The sequence below is a fragment of the Manis pentadactyla genome, chromosome 1 (genome assembly GCF_030020395.1).
Source record: "Manis pentadactyla isolate mManPen7 chromosome 1, mManPen7.hap1, whole genome shotgun sequence".
Classification (NCBI taxonomy): Eukaryota; Metazoa; Chordata; class Mammalia; order Pholidota; family Manidae; genus Manis; species Manis pentadactyla.
In genome coordinates, this window is record NC_080019.1 from 1,016,396 (window position 1) to 1,036,537 (window position 20,142).

A 20,142-nucleotide genomic window follows, 5' to 3' on the forward strand; every position below is an offset into this window, starting at 1 on the left:
TGTTTGAAAAAGTTAGCTTTTTACTTCTTTGCATATTTATGCCCTGTGGCTTCTATGCCCAGCATTTGTCTTGAGGTATCTTTACCACTTGGAAGAATTATGATACTCGGTAAATTTGATATGAGGCACGAATTCTATTTAAGGGTTGTAATTAGGAAGGAAGAAGAAAAGCTATAGAAGTAGCAGGCGGAAGAAAACATGGGAAGATTGATTATTTCTTTGATATATCTTCTTGTAGAGTAACTTCAGCATGTACAGGTTTTAAGCTACTACTTAAATTGCACACACACATTAACATAATAGGAGTATAGTTACATAACCAAAGCATATCTGTAATTACCAGCCGTCTGCAGTGAAACCAAGAAAACCAGTTAGGCACCTTAGGCATTTGTGAAAACTTATCTATGATATGGTGGATATTGTCCAACTGAACTTGAACTGTATGAGAGAAATCAGACAAATTAAAACAACCCATTCCTGGGGACTGTTCACATGCCATATGTTCTTTTAACAGTAAATAGTTTGTAGTTGTAAGACTTTGGAGTGCTACAATTTGCACTTCTCCAAATTCTTGGTTGAGTTCCAACAGTATAGATCCAGTCCAATTTTGTTGTTTTACTGTATGCACAGGCCAGCTTAGATATCTCCTTCCTCATTCCCATGGCAAGTCCAGGAACTGGTGGGATGAGTGCATCTACAGCTGTAGCAGTGCGTGGATCTTTGTTGGGGTTTTTTGATGATCATCTTCTGGCATGAGTCTTCCAGAGAGTGCTGATGTTGGAAGTTCTCTTTCATATCGTATCTTAGTTCATTTTCGGGGTAGCCCAATTAGGCTTTGATCCTCTGTATAAACACAAACAGACCCTTTGCCTACACTTTTATATGCCCTTTATACCCTTGTGTAGAACTCGTTGGAGGTTACCACACAGGAACTGCCCTTTTTTTTTTTCTATCACTAATCTACACTTACATGACGAATATTATGTTTACTAGGCTCTCCCCTATAAACCCCTTTACAGTCACTGTCGATCAGCATAGCAAAATGTTGTAGAATCACTACTTGCCTTCTCTGTGTTGTACAGCCCTCCCTTTTCTCCTACCCCCCCATGCATGTTAATCTTAATACCCCCCTACTTCTCCCCCCCTTATCCCTCCCTACCCACCCATCCTCCCCAGTCCCTTTCCCTTTGGTACCTGTTAGTCCATTCTTGAGTTCTGTGATTCTGCTGCTGTTTTGTTCCTTCAGTTTTTCCTTTGTTCTTATATTCCACAGATAAGTGAAATCATTTGGTATTTCTCTTTCTCCGCTTGGCTTGTTTCACTGAGCATAATACCCTCCAGCTCCATCCATGTTGCTGCAAATGATTGGATTTGCCCTTTTCTTATAGCTGAGTAGTATTCCATTGTGTATATGTACCACATCTTCTTTATCCATTCATCTATTGATGGACATTTAGGTTGCTTCCAATTCTTGGCTATTGTAAATAGAGCTGCAATAAACATAGGGGTGCATCTGTCTTTCTCAAACTTGATTGCTGCGTTCTTAGGGTAAATTCCTAGGAGTGGAATTCCTGGGTCAAATGGTAAGTCTGTTTTGAGCATTTTGATGTACCTCCATACTGCTTTCCACAATGGTTGAACTAACTTACATTCCCACCAGCAGTGTAGGAGGGTTCCCCTTTCTCCACAGCCTCGCCAACATTTGTTGTTGTTTGTCTTTTGGATGGCAGCCATCCTTACTGCTGTGAGGTGATACCTCATTGTAGTTTTAATTTGCATTTCTCTGATAATTAGCAATGTGGAGCATCTTTTAATGTGTCTGTTGGCCATCTGTATTTCTTTTTTGGAGAACTGTCTGTTCAGTTCCTCTGCCCAATTTTTAATTGGGTTATTTGTTTTTTGTTTGTTGAGGCGTGAGAGCTCCTTATATATTCTGGACATCAAGCCTTTATCGGATGTGTCATTTTCAAATATATTCTCCCATACTGTAGGGATCCTTCTTGTTCTATTTTTTTTTTTTTAATAATTATTTTTTATTGAAGGGTAGTTGACACACAGTATTACATTACATGAGTTTCAAGTGTACAACACAGTGGTAGAACATTTATATACATAATTCTAGGTTCCAGCTATCACCCTACCAGGCTGTTACAATATCTTGACTATATTCCTTATGCTATACATTACATCCCGGTTACTAATTTATTTTACCATTGGAAGTCTGTCCTTTTTTTTTTTTTTTTTTTTTTTTGTGAGGGCATCTCTCATATTTATTGATCAAATGGTTGTTCACGACAATAAAATTCTGTATAGGGGAGTCAATGCTCAATGCACAATCATTATTCCACCCCAAGCCTAATTTTTGTCAGTCTCCAATCTTCTGAGGCATAACAAACAAGTTTTTACATGTAGAACAAATTCTTACATAATGAATAAGTTACATAGTGAACAGTACAAGGGCAGTCATCACAGAAACTTTCGGTTTTGCTCATGCATTATTATGAACTATAAACAGTCAGTTCAAATATGAATACTGATTTGGTTTTTATACTTGATTTATATGTGGATACCACATTTCTCTCTTTATTATTATTAGTTTTAATAAAATGCTGAAGTGGTAGGTAGATACAAGATAAAGGTAGAAAACATAGTTTAGTGTTGTAAGAGAGCACATGTAGATGATCAGGTGTGTGCCTGTAGACTATGTGTTAATCCAAGCTAGACCAGGGCAATAAAACATCCACGTATGCAGAAGATTTCTCTCAGAACAGGGAGGGTGAGGTTCTAAGCCTCACCTCTGTTGATCCCCAATTTCTCACCTGATGGCCCCCCTGCGACTGTGCCTGTCTTAGGTTGTTCCTCCCTTGAGGAATCTTACCCGTCTCTGGCTAACCAGTCATCTTCCGGGGCCATACAGGGAAATGTGAAGTTGGTAAGTGAGAGAGAAGCCTTATTGTTTGAAAAAGTTAGCTTTTTACTTCTTTGCATATTTATGCCCTGTGGCTTCTATGCCCAGCATTTGTCTTGAGGTATCTTTACCACTTGGAAGGATTATGATACTCGGTAAATTTGATATGAGGCACGAATTCTATTTAAGGGTTGTAATTAGGAAGGAAGAAGAAAAGCTATAGAAGTAGCAGGCGGAAGAAATCATGGGAAGATTGATTATTTCTTTGATATATCTTCTTGTAGAGTAACTTCAGCATGTATAGGTTTTAAGTTACTACTTAAATTGCACACACACATTAACATAATAGGAGTATAGTTACATAACCAAAGCATATCTGTAATTACCAGCCATCTGCAGTGAAACCAAGAAAACCAGTTAGGCACCTTAGGCATTTGTGAAAACTTATCTATGATATGGTGGATATTGTCCAACTGAACTTGAACAGTCTGAGAGAAATCAGACAAATTAAAACAACCCATTCCTGGGGACTGTTCACATGCCATATGTTCTTTTAACAATAAATAGTTTGTAGTTGTAAGACTTTGGAGCGCTACAATTTGCACTTCTCCAAATTCTTGGTTGAGTTCCAACAGTATAGATCCAGTCCAATTTTGTTGTTTTACTGTATGCACAGGCCAGCTTAGATATCTCCTTCCTCATTCCCATGGCAGGTCCAGGAACTGGTGGGATGAGTGCATCTACAGCTGTAGCAGTGCGTGGATCTTTGTTGGGGTTTTTTGATGATCATCTTCTGGCATGAGTCTTCCAGAGGGTGCAGATGTTGGAAGTTCTTTTTCATATCGTATCTTAGTTCATTTTCGGGGTAGCCCAATTAGGCTTTGATCCTCTGTATAAACACAAACAGACCCTTTGCCTACACTTTTATATGCCCTTTATACCCTTGTGTAGAACTCGTTGGAGGTTACCACACAGGAACTGCCCTTTTTTTTTTTTTTTTTTTTTTTTTTTGCTATCACTAATCTACACTTACATGACGAATATTATGTTTACTAGGCTCTCCCCTATACCAGGTCTCCCCTATAAACCCCTTTACAGTCACTGTCCATCAGCATAGCAAAATGTTGTAGAATCACTACTTGCCTTCTCTGTGTTGTACAGCCCTCCCTTTTCTCCTACCCCCCCATGCATGTTAATCTTAATACCCCCCTACTTCTCCCCCGCTTATCCCTCCCTACCCACCCATCCTCCCCAGTCCCTTTCCCTTTGGTACCTGTTAGTCCATTCTTGAGTTCTGTGATTCTGCTGCTGTTTTGTTCCTTCAGTTTTTCCTTTGTTCTTATATTCCACAGATAAGTGAAATCATTTGGTATTTCTCTTTCTCCGCTTGGCTTGTTTCACTGAGCATAATACCCTCCAGCTCCATCCATGTTGCTGCAAATGATTGGATTTGCCCTTTTCTTATAGCTGAGTAGTATTCCATTGTGTATATGTACCACATCTTCTTTATCCATTCATCTATTGATGGACATTTAGGTTGCTTCCAATTCTTGGCTATTGTAAATAGTGCTGCAATAAACATAGGGGTGCATCTGTCTTTCTCAAACTTGATTGCTGCATTCTTAGGGTAAATTCCTAGGAGTGGAATTCCTGGGTCAAATGGTAAGTCTGTTTTGAGCATTTTGATGTACCTCCATACTGCTTTCCACAATGGTTGAACTAACTTACATTCCCACCAGCAGTGTAGGAGGGTTCCCCTTTCTCCACAGCCTCGCCAACATTTGTTGTTGTTTGTCTTTTGGATGGCAGCCATCCTTACTGGTGTGAGGTGATACCTCATTGTAGTTTTAATTTGCATTTCTCTGATAATTAGCGATGTGGAGCATCTTTTCATGTGTCTGTTGGCCATCTGTATTTCTTTTTTGGAGAACTGTCTGTTCAGTTCCTCTGCCCATTTTTTAATTGGGTTATTTGTTTTTTGTTTGTTGAGGCGTGAGAGCTCCTTATATATTCTGGACGTCAAGCCTTTATCGGATGTGTCATTTTCAAATATATTCTCCCATACTGTAGGGATCCTTTTTGTTCTATTGATGGTGTCTTTTGCTGTACAGAAGCTTTTCAGCTTAATATAGTCCCACTTACTCATTTTTGCTGTTGTTTTCCTTGCCCGGGGAGATATGTTCAAGAAGAGGTCACTCATGTTTATGTCTAAGAGGTTTTCGCCTATGTTTTCTTCCAGGAGTTTAATGGTTTCATGGCTTACATTCAGGTCTTTGATCCATTTTGAGTTTACTTTTGTATATGGGGTTAGACGGTGGTCCAGTTTCATTCTCCTACATGTAGCTGTCCAGTTTTGCCAGCACCACCTGTTGAAGAGACTGTCATTTGGCCATTGTATGTCCATGGCTCCTTTATCAAATATTAATTGACCATATATGTCTGGGTTAATGTCTGGATTCTCTAGTCTGTTCCATTGGTCTGTGGCTCTGCTCTTGTGCCAGTACCAAATTGTCTTGATTACTATGGCTTTATAGTAGAGCTTGAAGTTGGGGAGTGAGATCCCCCCTACTTTATTCTTCTTTCTCAGGATTGCTTTGGCTATTCGGGGTCTTTGGTGTTTCCATATGAATTTTTGAATTATTTGTTCCAGTTCATTGAAGAATGTTGCTGGTAGTTTCATAGGGATTGCATCAAATCTGTATATTGCTTTGGGCAGGATGGCCATTTTAAAGATATTAATTCTTCCTAGCCACGAGCATGGGATGAGTTTCCATCTGTTAGTGTCCCCTTTAATTTCTCTTAAGAGTGACTTGTAGTTTTCAGAGTATAAGTCTTTCACTTCTTTGGTTAGGTTTATTCCTAGGTATTTTATTTTTTTTGATGCAATTGTGAATGGAGTTATTTTCCTGATTTCTCTTTCTGTTGGTTCATTGTTAGTGTATAGGAAAGCCACAGATTTCTGTGTGTTGATTTTGTATCCTGCAACTTTGCTGTATTCCGATATCAGTTCTAGTAGTTTTGGGGTGGAGTCTTTAGGGTTTTTTATGTACAGTATCATGTCATCTGCAAATAGTGACAGTTTAACTTCTTCTTTACCAATCTGGATTCCTTGTATTTCTTTATTTTGTCTGATTGCCGTAGCTAGGACCTCCAGTACTATGTTAAATAACAGTGGAGAGAGTGGGCATCCCTGTCTAGTTCCCGATCTCAGAGGAAATGCTTTCAGCTTCTCGCTGTTCAATATAATGTTGGCTGTGGGTTTATCATAGATGGCCTTTATTATGTTGAGGTACTTGCCCTCTATTCCCATTTTGCTGAGAGTTTTTAACATGAATGGATGTTGAACTTTGTCAAATGCTTTTTCAGCATCTATGGAGATGATCATGTGGTTTTTGTCTTTCTTTTTGTTGATGTGGTGGATGATGTTGATCGACTTTCGAATGTTGTACCATCCTTGCATCCCTGGAATGAATCTCACTTGGTCATAGTGTATGATCCTTTTGATGTATTTTTGAATTCGGTTTGCTAATATTTTGTTGAGTATTTTTGCATCTACGTTCATCAGGGATATTGGTCTGTAGTTTTCTTTTTTGGTGGTGTCTTTGCCTGGTTTTGGTATTAGGGTGATGTTAGCTTCATAGAATGAGTTTGGGAGTATCCCCTCCTCCTCTATTTTTTGGAAAACTTTAAAGAGAATGGGTATTATGTCTTCCCTGTATGTCTGATAAAATTCCGAGGTAAATCCATCTGGCCCGGGGGTTTTGTTCTTTGGTAGTTTTTTGATTACCTCTTCAATTTCGTTGCTGGTAATTGGTCTGTTTAGATTTTCTGTTTCTTCCTGGGTCAATCTTGGAAGGTTATATTTTTCTAGGAAGTTGTCCATTTCTCCTAGGTTTCCCAGCTTGTTAGCATATAGGTTTTCATAGTATTCTCCAATAATTCTTTGCATTTCCGTGGGGTCCGTCGTGATTTTTCCTTTCTCGTTTCTGATACTGTTGATTTGTGTTGACTCTCTTTTCTTCTTAATAAGTCTGGCTAGAGGCTTATCTATTTTGTTTATTTTCTCGAAGAACCAGCTCTTGGTTTCATTGATTTTTGCTATTGTTTTATTCTTCTCAATTTTATTTATTTCTTCTCTGATCTTTATTATGTCCCTCCTTCTGCTGACCTTAGGCCTCATCTGTTCTTCTTTTTCCAATTTCGATAATTGTGACATTAGACCATTCATTTGGGATTGCTCTTCCTTTTTTAAATATGCTTGGATTGCTATATACTTTCCTCTTAAGACTGCTTTTGCTGTGTCCCACAGAAGTTGGGGCTTAGTGTTGTTGTTGTCATTTGTTTCCATATATTGCTGGATCTCCATTTTGATTTGGTCATTGATCCATTGATTATTTAGGAGCGTGTTGTTAAGCCTCCATGTGTTTGTGAGCCTCTTTGCTTTCTTTGTACAGTTTATTTCTAGTTTTATGCCTTTGTGGTCTGAAAAGTTGGTTGGTAGGATTTCAATCTTTTGGAATTTTCTGAGGCTCTTTTTGTGGCCTAGTATGTGGTCTATTCTGGAGAATGTTCCATGTGCACTTGAGAAGAATGTATATCCCGTTGCTTTTGGATGTAGAGTTCTATAGATGTCTATTAGGTCCATCTGCTCTACTGTGTTGTTCAGTGCTTCCGTGTCCTTACTTATTTTCTGCCCAGTGGATCTATCCTTTGGGGTGAGTGGTGTATTGTAGTCTCCTAGAATGAATGCATTGCAGTCTATATCCCCCTTTAGTTCTGTTAGTATTTGTTTCACATATGCTGGTGCTCCTGTGTTGGGTGCATATATATTTAGAATGGTTATATCCTCTTGTTTGACTGAGCCCTTTATCATTATGTAGTGTCCTTCTTTATCTCTTGTTACTTTCTTTGTTTTGAAGTTTATTTTGTCTGATATTAGTACTGCAACCCCTGCTTTCTTCTCACTGTTGTTTGCTTGAAATATGTTTTTCCATCCCTTGACTTTTAGTCTGTACATGTCTTTGGGTTTGCGGTGAGTTTCTTGTAAGCAGCATATAGATGGGTCTTGCTTTTTTATCCATTCTGTTACTCTGTGTCTTTTGATTGGTGCATTCAACCCATTAACATTTAGGGTGACTATTGAAAGATATGTACTTATTGCCATTGCAGGCTTTAAATTCGTGGTTACCAAAGGTTCAAGGTTAGCCTCTTTAGTATCTTACTGCCTAACTTAGCTCGCTTATTGAGCTGTTATATACACTGTCTGGAGATTCTTTTCTTCTCTCCCTTCTTGTTCCTCCTCCTCGATTCTTCATATGTTGGGTGTTTTGTGCTGTGCTCCTTCTAGGAGTGCTCCCATCTAGAGCAGTCCCTGTAAGATGTTCTGTAGAGGTGGTTTGTGGAAAGCAAATTCCCTCAGCTTTTGTTTGTCTGGGAATTGTTTAATCCCACCGTCATATTTGAATGATAGTCGTGCTGGATACAGTATCCTTGGTTCAAGGCCCTTCTGTTTCATTGTATTAAATATATCATGCCATTCTCTTCTGGCCTGTAGGGTTTCTGTTGAGAAATCTGACGTTAGCCTGATGGGTTTCCCTTTATAGGTGACCTTTTTCTCTCTAGCTGCCTTTAACACTCTTTCCTTGTCCTTGATCTTTGCCATTTTAATTATTATGTGTCTTGGTGTTGCCCTTCTTGGATCCTTTCTGTTGGGGGTTCTGTGTATTTCCGTGGTCTGTTCGATTACTTCCTCCCCCAGTGTGGGGAAGTTTTCAGCAATTATTTCTTCTAAGATACTTTCCATCTCTTTTCCTCTCTCTTCTTCTTCTGGGACCCCTCTAATATGGATATTTTTCCTTTTGGATTGGTCACACAGTTCTCTTAATATTGTTTCATTCCTGGAGATCCTTTTGTCTCTCTCTATGTCAGCTTCTATGCGTTCCTGTTCTCTGATTTCAATTCCATCAATGGCCTCTTGCATTCTATCCATTCTGCTTATAAACCCTTCCAGAGTTTGTTTCATTTCTGCGATCTCCTTTCTGGCATCTGTGATCTCTTTCCGGACTTCATCCCATTTTTCTTGCGTATTTCTCTGCATCTCTGTCAGCATGTTTATGATTCTTATTTTGAATTCTTTGTCAGGAAGACTGGTTAGGTCTGTCTCCTTCTCTGGTGTTGTCTCTGTGATCTTTGTCTGCCTGTAGCTTTGCCTTTTCATGGTGATAGGAATAGTCTGCAGAACTGGGACGAGTGACGGCTGGAAAGACTTCCTTTCTTGTTGGTTTGTGGCCCTCCTCTCCTGGGAGAACAGCGACCTCTAGTGGCTTGTGCTGGGTAGCTGTGCGCAGACAGGGTTTCTGCTTCCTGCCCGGCTGCTATGGAGTTAATCTCCGCTGTTGCTGTGGGCGTGGCCTGGCTCGGGCAGCTACTCCAAAATGGTGGAGTCGCGTTGGAGCCGGAGCTGCTGGGAGGCTATTTATCTCTGTAAGGGGCCTCCCTGCTCCCTGCAGCCCAGGGGTTAGGGTGCCCAGATATCCCAGATTCCCTACCTCTGGATTAAGTGACCCGCCCTGCCCCTTTAAGACTTCCAAAAAGCACCCGCCAAAACAAAACAACGACCAAAAAAAAAAAAGAAAAAAAATTTTTTTTAATTAAAAAAAAAGGTGGTCTTTCGTTTTTCTTTATTCTCCGGTGCCAGCCTCAGGCCTCTGCTCACCGGTCTTTCTGCCCTGTTTCCCTAGTATTGGGGTCCCTGTCCCTTTAAGACTTCCAAAAAAGCGCTCGCCAAAACAAAGCAGCAAAAAAGCAAAAAAAAAAAAATGGTCGCGCGCTTTTCTTATGTCCTCTGTCGCCCAGCCTCCAGTGCCTGCTCACTGTTCTTGCTGCCCTGTTTTCCCAGGATCGGGGGCCCTGCACTCTGGCCCGGATGTCTGGGGCTGGGTGTTCGGCAGTCCTGGGCTCCGTCTCCCTCCCGCTCTGCCTGCTCTTCTCCCGCCGGGAGCTGGGGGGAGGGGCGCTCGGCTCCCGCGGGGCCGGGGCTTGTATCTTACCCCCTTCGCGAGGCGCTGGGTTCTCTCAGGTGTGGATGTGGTCTGGATATTGTCCTGTGTCCTCTGATCTTTATTCTAGGAAGGGTTGTCTTTGTTATATTTTCATAGATATATGTTGTTTTGGGAGGAGATTTCCGCTGCTCTACTCACGCCGCCATCTTCCGCCCCTCCCTCCTAACACAATCTTTCAATAGGCACAAAACAACTTTACTAACAGACCCAAATTATCCTTAGTTTCTCTGTAATGAGTTAAGAGTAAGCGTATATTCAATTATAAGTAATGTTTCATTATTTTTTTATTTACAAATGATCTAGATATCAACAAATAACTAAGTTAGTGAGTCAGCTTAGCAAAACTTTAAGATTTCAAATTACCAGAAAATATTTTTAAGCTATTTTTAGGTACATATACCATAACACATAATTGTTGCTAAAAGGTTCACCTCCTACACCTGTTTAATTAACCTGTTCTCAACTGCCATGCCTAGATAACGCACAAAAACTTCATTAGACATCAAAGTCAGCCATTCTCTCAAGCCCTTTTTTTTTAAGGTTTAACAGATAACATCAACTTATATGACTTTAAGTAAACTTGAGCAGAATAAAAGTTTTCATTTTAATGTTGATAACCTTATAGACATGTCTATTTTAATTAAACCAAACTTAAATATTCCTAGATCACATGAACTTGAAAAACATTCTGGTTGGTTTCTATTCTATATCTGAGATTTATTAATGCTCAATTTAAAAGCATACATTTTTAAACTAATTAAATAGAGCTCTTTACAAATTAATTTTAGCAATACTACTGGAGGTAGGAAAATCTTACACATTGTTTTTCTTTTTAAAGCCTCTTTTCCCATTTTTTTCCATTTTTTTTCTTCAGTCTTAGGAATTGAGGGTGATCCAGATAAGAGTTATAAGTGGACTTTGACATGTTCCTAGACTTGTATTTCTGGTTTTGGAAAAATTTGTAAGATAAGGACAGTTGATTTCAACTCAATGGGGTTCTAACTTAAATGACATCATAGCTCATAGCTTTGTCTACCAACATTATCCTCAATTTCTTTCTTTCCCTTTGGGTACATGTTCTGATTTTACCTTACCTTACAGAAGAACACCTTAAAATTTCTATCAGGTTCTAAATATCAGCTTTCAATCTGGCCAATTTTTGACAATAGCTACTAAAATTTCTTTTACATATCTTGTTAGTTTTCAGCCAGGACAAACATTAAACATTTTTGGCAGTATTGAATAATACCCCTTGGGTGTCAGAGCGTCCCCAAAGAGGGTGCCCAAGATCCAAAGCCACTCCCAAAGATAGCCAGAAGAGACAATCAACAACCAGGTAGGCAGAAAGCCAAGCCCAGTTTTATGATGTAACATAAAGCAAGGGGCAATAGCTGTTCCTGGGAGAGAAAGGGTCCTTAACTGATGTGACTGGATTTGGAAAGGAAGAGACAACATTTAGTAAAATTTTCCTCTCTCAACTGGACACGTCAGAGATTCAGATGAGCTGCTTCTGGTAAAAACCATCACCCTTTGTGGGCTTCTGCAAGTTCTTCTAGAATCCTCTGTACAGGCTCAGATCTCTACAGTTTCTCCTTGACTCTTTAAGGGAGTAACATAGGAGTGGCAGTTACACTCAGCCTTACAGTCTTTTTTGTTTTAGGTGCCTCATATTTTTAATTTCTCATTAGCTTTTTGTAATGAAAATTTTAGTGAAGATATTCTGGAATTTTGCAGATTTGGCTTTTAGGTGCTCTGTTTAAATGCTTTTATCTTGTTGGAAGTTCCTCATAGTGGCTGTAGTTATTCTAGGCTATAATTGCCCTGAGGGCTGGCAACAGTTTGGTTGGACCCTAGTCACAAATGTAGTTCTGTCCAACCATAGCTGGCTATAAATGGAGTGTAACCCACATTTCTGTCCAATCATAGGATCTCCAGCCTGATGGTTATTAAGCCAACTTCTCAAGCCACAAAACAAGCTTAGTAGTATTTTGCCATTTGTGCTAGAGATGCACAACTTCCAGAGCCAATGTTTTTAGTGCTGGAAGGTGGCATACTGGACTTTTTAGAATTTAAGTGATCCCATAAAGGCCTTTATTTACAAAAATAAGGCAATTTAGATTTGCAAGAGGCTGAGTCAAAAGTACCTCATTCAGGAAATTGCAAAGACATACGTTTAGTAAGGTTAATCCATTTAGATAAAAATGTGCATGACTAGCCCTGTATTTCTTATGAGTACTGGCCAGGGGAAGTTTTGGGATTTTGACTCCCCGTATTTTAGGCAGTTGCTCCAGCTGACCAAGTGCTTTGGGTCTGTCTGCTCTTTTGAGTGCCACTCCCCAAAGTCTCACCAACGGGTCCCCGGCTACTCTCTTACGTGTGTTGGGTGGTCCTGGGTATCACCAGGTATTCAGGACTGCTCACAGTGCTGGGAGACCAAACCCTTATAATGCACTTTCCAGATGAGCTAGACAGATGCTCCATCTAACCCAGGAAGGATGTACGTTCTTCTTTGGGAAGCCCTGTGAGACAGTCACACATCACAGGCCAAGGTCTCAACACTTCCACAACACTTCCTAGTCACCTAGGAACACCCCTGAGAGGGCTGGAAGGAAGAGTTGTCCTTAATCTTTGGGGTGAGTTCACCTGCATGCAGTTTGATTTGAAAACTAAGGGTTTTGAGCAACCAAGAGCAAATATAATCCAAATTGAAATTGTACTAAATGGCCACACAAAGTATTGCATGAGCTCCATTATTTCAGAGAAACATCAGAACATATCTAGATAAACAAACAGAACAGACTGTATCTAGGTAAACAGTCACTGGCATAAAACAACAAAGCAAATAACAGATTTGAGGGCATCCATCAAACTCACCAGTTCCAGATCAGCAGTCATGCTGCAGAGTCCAGGATGGGCACCGACGGACAATCAGAACAGGAGCCCAATAAAGCCAGACTACAGCAACCACAAGTTGTGGGTGCATAGTCCCTATGCCAAATAAAAAACTCGAGAGACCAAGAGATCTCTGAAATAAAAGAGCTAATGAGACTTTACAGATGCTGGCCACATAAGGACTGAGTCCTGGGACAGGAAGTTTCTGCTTCACTAGCAGCAAAGCCAGTTAACAGAAACAACTTGTCCACTGGATTCAAGAAACAGGACACACTTAGGAGGGGTCTCAGGGGAACAGAGTTGGTTGAATTCACATTAGCTGCAGATAAGGAAGGTGGGCTAATGTGAAACAGAGAAAGTCCTGGAGTGGGTGGTTAGTCCACAGAGAAGGCTCATGGATTGGTTGTTGATGATCAGACATTGGTCACATGCAAGGGGGATGCACTGGTCCTGGGGAACCTTCCAGATGATTGTTGAAACGACTTCATCTGGGAAAGCGGGGTCTCTGGTCAGCTGCAGCCTATGGCTATTGACTGATGGCCTTCCCTTGTCTCTCTCCATCTTCCTCTGACCCTTATGTCACTTAATTTAGACCATTTCAGAATTTTTGCCTTGTCAGCAGTAACCCTCTTTTGCCCTTACTTTATTGTAAGAATACAGTATGTAATATGTATAACATACAAAATACATGTTGATTAACTGTTTATGTTACCAGTAAGGCTCCCAGTCAACAATAGGCTATCAGTGGTTAAGTTCTGGGGAGTCAGAAGTTATATGTGGATTTTCAACTATGAATTACATGTGGATTTTCAAATATGGATTTATATGGGTCATAAAGTGGTCATAACCCCTGTGTTGTTCAAGGGTCAATTGTAGAGATTATTTCCTTGTGTTATATTAGGAAAAGGCAGGAGGATGAGGAGCAATGGAATCTGACTTCATTCCAAAATATTTTGCTAAGTGTATACTGTGAATGAGTAAAGTGAGGCTTCACTGATAGGTACCAGGAAAAGATGGAGAGTGAATAGATGCTGGAAATAGGAAATTACCTCCTAGATCTTGCTTCTTGAACATTAATGAGCAAACAAATCCCTCGAGGATCCTGTCCACACAGGTTCTGATTCAGGAGGTCTGCACTGGGGACTGAGGTTCTGATCCCCAACAAGCCCCCATGTGACAGTGATGCTCTGGTCTGCTGGCCGCACTTTGAGCAGTGAGGCTCCAGATTATGCACCAGTTTTATTCCTAGTCTGGGTTTACTTAGGAAGATCTACAATCCCCCGATCGAAGGAGAGTCTGGATTGAATTCACTTAAAGGAAATACGTATTTATCATGTAAGGTTATGTGACTAATGGGACAGAATTTTATATGTTGCAGTTGGGATGTTTGTCATATTATTGATCTTGTCCCACCAAAGTGGATTCACTCCACTTCCACCCCTGCTCAGTGGCCCTGGGACTTCACCTGCCTACCACACCTGTATTCTGCATCTATCCTCCTTCAACCTTTTTCTTCCATGCAACTTTCCAAATTCAAATTGAGGTGTTTGAAGAAAGGCATGTTACCATCTTATCTCCACCAATCCTAGTAAGGACATTTCAATTTTCTGAGCCTTAGATTTCTCATCACTGAAACAAGGAGCATGGTAGTATCAGAAGTTAATAAGAAGGCATGTGAAGTGCCCACAAAATGTCTGGCACAAAGTGGGTACCAAATGAACCTCGGATCCATCCCTAACCCACTTATCTGGTCCTGCTTCAGTGTGGATTTGCATAATCTGAAGCTATTACATGTAGATGTCTTGTAAAATTTAGCCCTAGCTTGGGTATTATCTTAAGACCCTCAAGTTGTTTTCACGTCTTTTCTTCAAGTTTAATTTGCAATTATTAATATGAATAAATTCCAACCTCTGTACATTGCAAGCATCCCTCTGCTGAACTACTATAATGTTATATACAGTCTGGGTTGATTCAGAATACTGGCAGACATGGCTCTCATTCCAGAGAAAAAGGGTGATAACTTTACTGGGTCTCTCACATTAAACAAATATAATTTTAAAGAAACATGTTCATGAATCATTTTTCTTGGCTCTCAACCAAAAATAATTTTGTATTTTGTCATCTTTTCATTTAGAATTCAATTTAATTCTTCATTAGAATATGTGTTAACACTTCATTTGTATGATTTGCTTAATGAGAAGTGGGATATATAAAATAAAACCACTTCTAAGACATCTAAAGAATTGTCTTCTATTTTAAGCATCAAAGCATATCAGAGACATTGTTTAAATGTCTTCTCTTTCAATTTGTTTGCTTCTGCTGTCCATAAATGGGCAGACTTTAGGTACTCCCAGCTGAGTTTCTGAGTATGAACATTCTAATATGGACTGTGTGACGGGAAGTTCTCTGATGCCTGAGAATATGGATGGACTGAAAGGGGTTGTTTTCTGGAAAGCCACTGTATGTTTTCATTAATTTATTTAACAAACATCTATTCTGAACCCGGTACTAGGAATTCAGCAAAACATCCCAGAACAAAGAAAAATAATTCTGTTTAATAGCAGAGATAACAGCATCCTCAAGGTATTGAGAAGCCCCTTAAAGATATAAGGACCACAGGAAATACTGTCTGTGATGCATAATAAGTATAATACTTTTGAGTTTATAGTACATTGCAGTTTTATGACCAGTATCTAATTCATTTCTCACAATATCCTTGTGAGTGACTTCTGTGTGAGTGTAAGTAGAATATGTGAGTTGGGTGCGTGTGTAAGGGTGTGTTGTGTGTGTATATGTGTGTCGGTGTAGGTGAAGGAAGGAGGAATGAGACATTATTAACCCATTTCAAAGATGAGGACATTAGAGGTATGGCTATCAATGTCACTTCATTTGTACTGGTAGGTCCCAGAAAAAAGATTGACCCCAGCCTTGTACTTGCACCCCTACTTCTCTCCACTAACCCAGCACCCCTAAGATTCCTTATGACTGAGGGATTCGAGCCATACCAGAGGTCACCTGCACAGTACTGACTATGCAGGAAAGCACCATTCGTAAAGAGAAGACAGGGAGAGTCCCGAGTAGGTGCAGTGTGTGCCCTCGGACAGCACCTAATTCTCCAAGCTCAGGGCCAGCCTGGGGAGCAGCCTGTCATTTTCTGAGACACCAGCTGAGGGCGCATGTGGACCCAGTTCCCAGCCTGGGGTGGAACCAAGTGGCCTGTCCGCTCTCTTGTGAGCCAACTTTTCAGAGGAATGTGAGTTGACTTGGGGAATCCTCTTAGGAAACCAGTTTTGTGATTTTCACACAATGACATACTACTTAGAAATACTGGCTCTAGAGGCTTTTATATGGTAGAATGTCAGAAAACAGCATTGGCTAGAAACACCTTTCCCCAAAACCCATTAGAGTAATATTGTTAAGTAGGAGCTAAGTTTAGATGGTACAAATTGGCTTATGTTTTGGTGATTCTGTTTGAGATTGGGAATAAATGTCTGAAAATTTTTGGTTCAGCCAGAGCGTTTGCAGACTTTCACATAGCTGCAAGACACCATGTCATCTTTCCTGGCCCTCAGAGGCAGGACAAAAAGACGGCTTTCTATCCCAGCAGTGCCTCTCTGGCTTCTACTTCCGCAGCCAGCAAAGAGAAAGCTGAGGCTCTCACCCTGGGACCCCAGTATTCTCCAAACTTTTGGCCATCCAAGAAGGACCGAAATGTCCCAAGTTTTGTAGCAACTCCCTTTTTAGAACACAGACCACATTTTTCCACATCTCATTAGACCTGTCAGCTGAGTCTCAACTGGGCATTCCTGCCACCCAGCACAGCCCAGAATTGACCTTTGCCGGGGTGTGGTCCCCAATTTCCTTTGCTACACTTAATCATTGATTTAGGAATTGTGGGGAGCGGGGGAAAGGGACAAGTCTCTACATTTACTTGAGACCTGGTAAAATGAAGGTAGCCAGAGATTCATAGACCTGTGAAGGTAAAAAGTAAGTTGAATCAATGCCCAAGTGTGGGTCAAAATCCAGAATTGGGTTCTAATCATAAACTAATCTCTGATCATTGGCCAGGCCCCCAGTGTCCCCAGCAGCAGTTTATCTCTTCCTGGGTTCAAGAGGGCCATGCTTTTGAGGGCAGTTCGGGCACCTGGGCAACAGGCCTAGGTGAAACCAGAGGGGCCGTTAACACCGGATGTGCCAGATCATCAGTTCAGTCTCTCAATTCTCCCTTAATTCCTTTGTAGCATTTAAAGATATTTTCCCCTGGATTTCCTTTTAAAGTATCATGTTCGATAGGGTGCGATGTGGCCAGGAACACTTGTGTCCAGAGGCTGAGGGAAAAGACAGGGTATCTGTGTGGAGCAGTGCTTCTCAGGGGAGGCAGACGGTGCCCCCCAGAGCACATTTGCCAGTGTCTGGAGACATGTCTGTGGTCACAGCTGGTGGGGGGGAGCTACTGGCATCCAGAGGTGCCGTGACCATCCTATGATACCCTTAGAAGCCCCCAATGAAGAATCGCCCAGCCCGAAACGTGAACAGGCCGAGTGTGAGAACCCCCGTGTGCGGAGTGTGCGGACAGCAACAACAGTTGGCTAACCCCTCGCGTGACGGCAGCTGGAAACGTCCTCAAGAGTCTGGGGATTTGGAAAATTCTGGAGTCACGCCAGCACACCAGCAAAGGAGAAATGTTTTGAAAGCCACATAGGCAGCGGCCAGTCAAACGCCTGCGTCAAGACCGAACTCGTGCCACCGTCTGCCTAGCTCACTGGGCCGCGGCCCTCGGCCCTGGAGGGCAGGAGCTGCTCACATCACTCGGCAGCGGGAGCCGCGCAGCGCAGACCCTGGAGCCTACAGCGTGCCTGGGTCCGGGCCGGGCGCGGTGGGCCCCGAGGCCGCGAGGCGGACGCTCCTGCCGTGTGGAACCTTCCCACCTTCTCTCAAGCCTTGGACGGCCTTGTGCACGGCGAGGGCTGGGCTGCCGAGCGCCCTCCCGCCTCCTCCCTGGGGTGCAGACCCCCCAGCCGGCACCAGGGAGGGGAGGACCCCCTGCCTCCCCGGGCTGGGTGCCCTGCCGTGCTCAGCAGCCGCAGGCCCGGTCATCACTGGCCTCACGGCGCCCACACGGGGAGCCCAGAAGAGGCGCGTGGGGGGAGGGTAAGATGGGGCCGGGCCGGGGGCTTGTCGGTCCGCTGCCCGCCTCCCCTCTCCGCAGCCAGGGGCCCAGGGCTGCCGCGCCTTGCGTCTGGGGGGGTCCTGGGCGGCCCCTGGGAACGGGGAGCACCCGCCCCGTCAGCAGCTCCGGTCCAGGAACGGCGCCCTCCTTGTCGAGCCCATTCCCAGTTTCCTCCCCGGACCTCTGGTAGGAAATTTGGATTTGTAACCCCTTAAGCTACAAAATTACGCATTATTCTGAGAATCTTCAAAGGTCAAGAAATATTGGAAAGGGAACGGCAGGAGCCTCTTGAAACTGACCCTCCCGCCCGGTCCACCCCAGACGGCTGGTCTGCAGGTTTTTATGGAGGAAAGGAAGTCATTTCAGATACTTCTTCTGGCAGACCTGGGTTACTAATTCTTCTCCGGTTGCTTCACTACATTAATTTTTTACTATAGAAAGAACAAGATATTTTAAAGAATAGCCTAATTTAATCTCTATCAAAAACCCCTTCAAGAAAAATTGTTTTCCTTCAGTCAGTTTCTTCTTTCAAGTATTCCCTTCTATAAAGCAGTTGCTTTATAGCCTTAAGTGAGATTGATTTCTCCATTTGTAGAGCTTCCGTCTGTGCCTGTCATTGAGTGTTCGTGTTCGGATCACAGCTTGAAGCAAGGGTTTCTGTAAAACTCTACATAATTGGACATTTCTAGAGTAAAGCCAGCTTTTGTCAAACACAACCTTACTGGTTCTCAGAACTAGCTCCCTGAGCAGGGAAGTCTGCATCTTTTTTAAAGCACTTTAGTGTGCCATAATGTATCGTTCACAATTGAACATACGGTAAATTATGCTTCTAGAAAAGTCACCGCTCTGATCCGTGTCTGATCTGCGGGGAGCAGCTGCATCCCGCTGCAGGCAGGATTCTGTCCGCTTAGTCCCTCGGGGCCAAACAGGTGTGGCCTAAGCCCCAGTCTGGGTTGTAGAGCTCCAGGGAAAGTCTCCGTGCTTCAAGAAGCTCCAGCATGAGATCAGAAATCAGCCCAAATCCCTCTGAGTCAGAATTCTGGGTCAGTTCTTTAAAGGCAACTCCTTCTTCATTTCTTCCTGTGACTCCTAGTGCCCTGCTTCACAGTCAAGGGCTCCGGGGCCATGAACTCCTCCCTTGGATAACCCAGCTCACTGTTCACCTATCCCCACCCATTACCTATATATATATGCCATACACACACACACAAATATATGTATATAGCTGAGCCATCTCTTCATATATGAAAACTCAAGAGTGAGGGGAACAGTTGAAATGTCTGTTCAGAACTGACACTCCACAGTAAAACTGGAAAGAGAAGTTTAGTCAGTTATTAAGAATAAGAGGCTTGTTGCTAAATTGTAGTAATCTAAACATTAGCTGAGCGTCTTGCAACTGACAGAATCAGCCTACTGGGCTCCTTTGCCGAGTGCCATGCCCAGGAAGGACGTAAACCCTTGGAGGTGTCAGAATTCCCAACTGATTTTTCTCCATGATCCCCTTTGCTTCTGTTCGGCAGACATGTGCTGCCTCTGCTTGGCCCCAAGCCAACCGGAGTATAAAACCCAGCCCATCACCAGTTTTTACAAGTAAGTCCACTTGTACCAAATGTCACATGGTGGAGGAATTTGCTGAACCCTCTGGGACTGGCGCGCTCAGCTCCAAGTTCTTTCCCCAGGTTGATCAGAGGTCTTAACCCCTCCACAGAAGTTTTAACGTCAGCTGACCTCCAGTGTCTATCTCAAATTTTCCAACAGACAGCTCTCTTCCTCAGAGGATCTGAAACTGCTTAGTGCCACTCTGTTGCTATCACTAGGAATTCACAATGGCACTGGCTTTCTACACAGTGATGGCACAACACTGATTCATGTCATTTATGCATCAATCAAATATTTAGTGCCTTCTGAGTATAAGGGCATATGGTTTGGAATTTTATTTTTCCAGTAGGAGTAAGGACTGCTTTCTGGTGAAGCACCAGCAAGAGGGGATGGGAGGCTCTGACTGGGCTCCTATGAGACAGATGTTTGTAGTGCACTGCAGTCTCAGGAATGACTGATAACTTAGCAAACCTATAGTTTGATGCAGAAGGACAGTCCTGGAGCAAAGAGCA

General features: G+C 42.3%; 1 protein-coding gene and 1 long non-coding RNA gene across 2 annotated transcripts in view; one reads left to right on the forward strand and one right to left on the reverse strand.

Moving 5' to 3' along the window:
* Positions 1 to 13,074, reverse strand: part of LOC118915290 (uncharacterized) — a 43,163-nt gene extending 30,089 nt beyond the window's left edge. Inside the window, exon 1 of the long non-coding RNA XR_008997391.1 lies at positions 12,844 to 13,074. This is a non-coding gene — a long non-coding RNA (uncharacterized LOC118915290). The remainder of the gene's footprint in view (positions 1 to 12,843) is intronic.
* Positions 1 to 20,142, forward strand: part of PALLD (palladin, cytoskeletal associated protein) — a 315,678-nt gene that overhangs the window by 47,242 nt on the left and 248,294 nt on the right. The window lies entirely within an intron of this gene.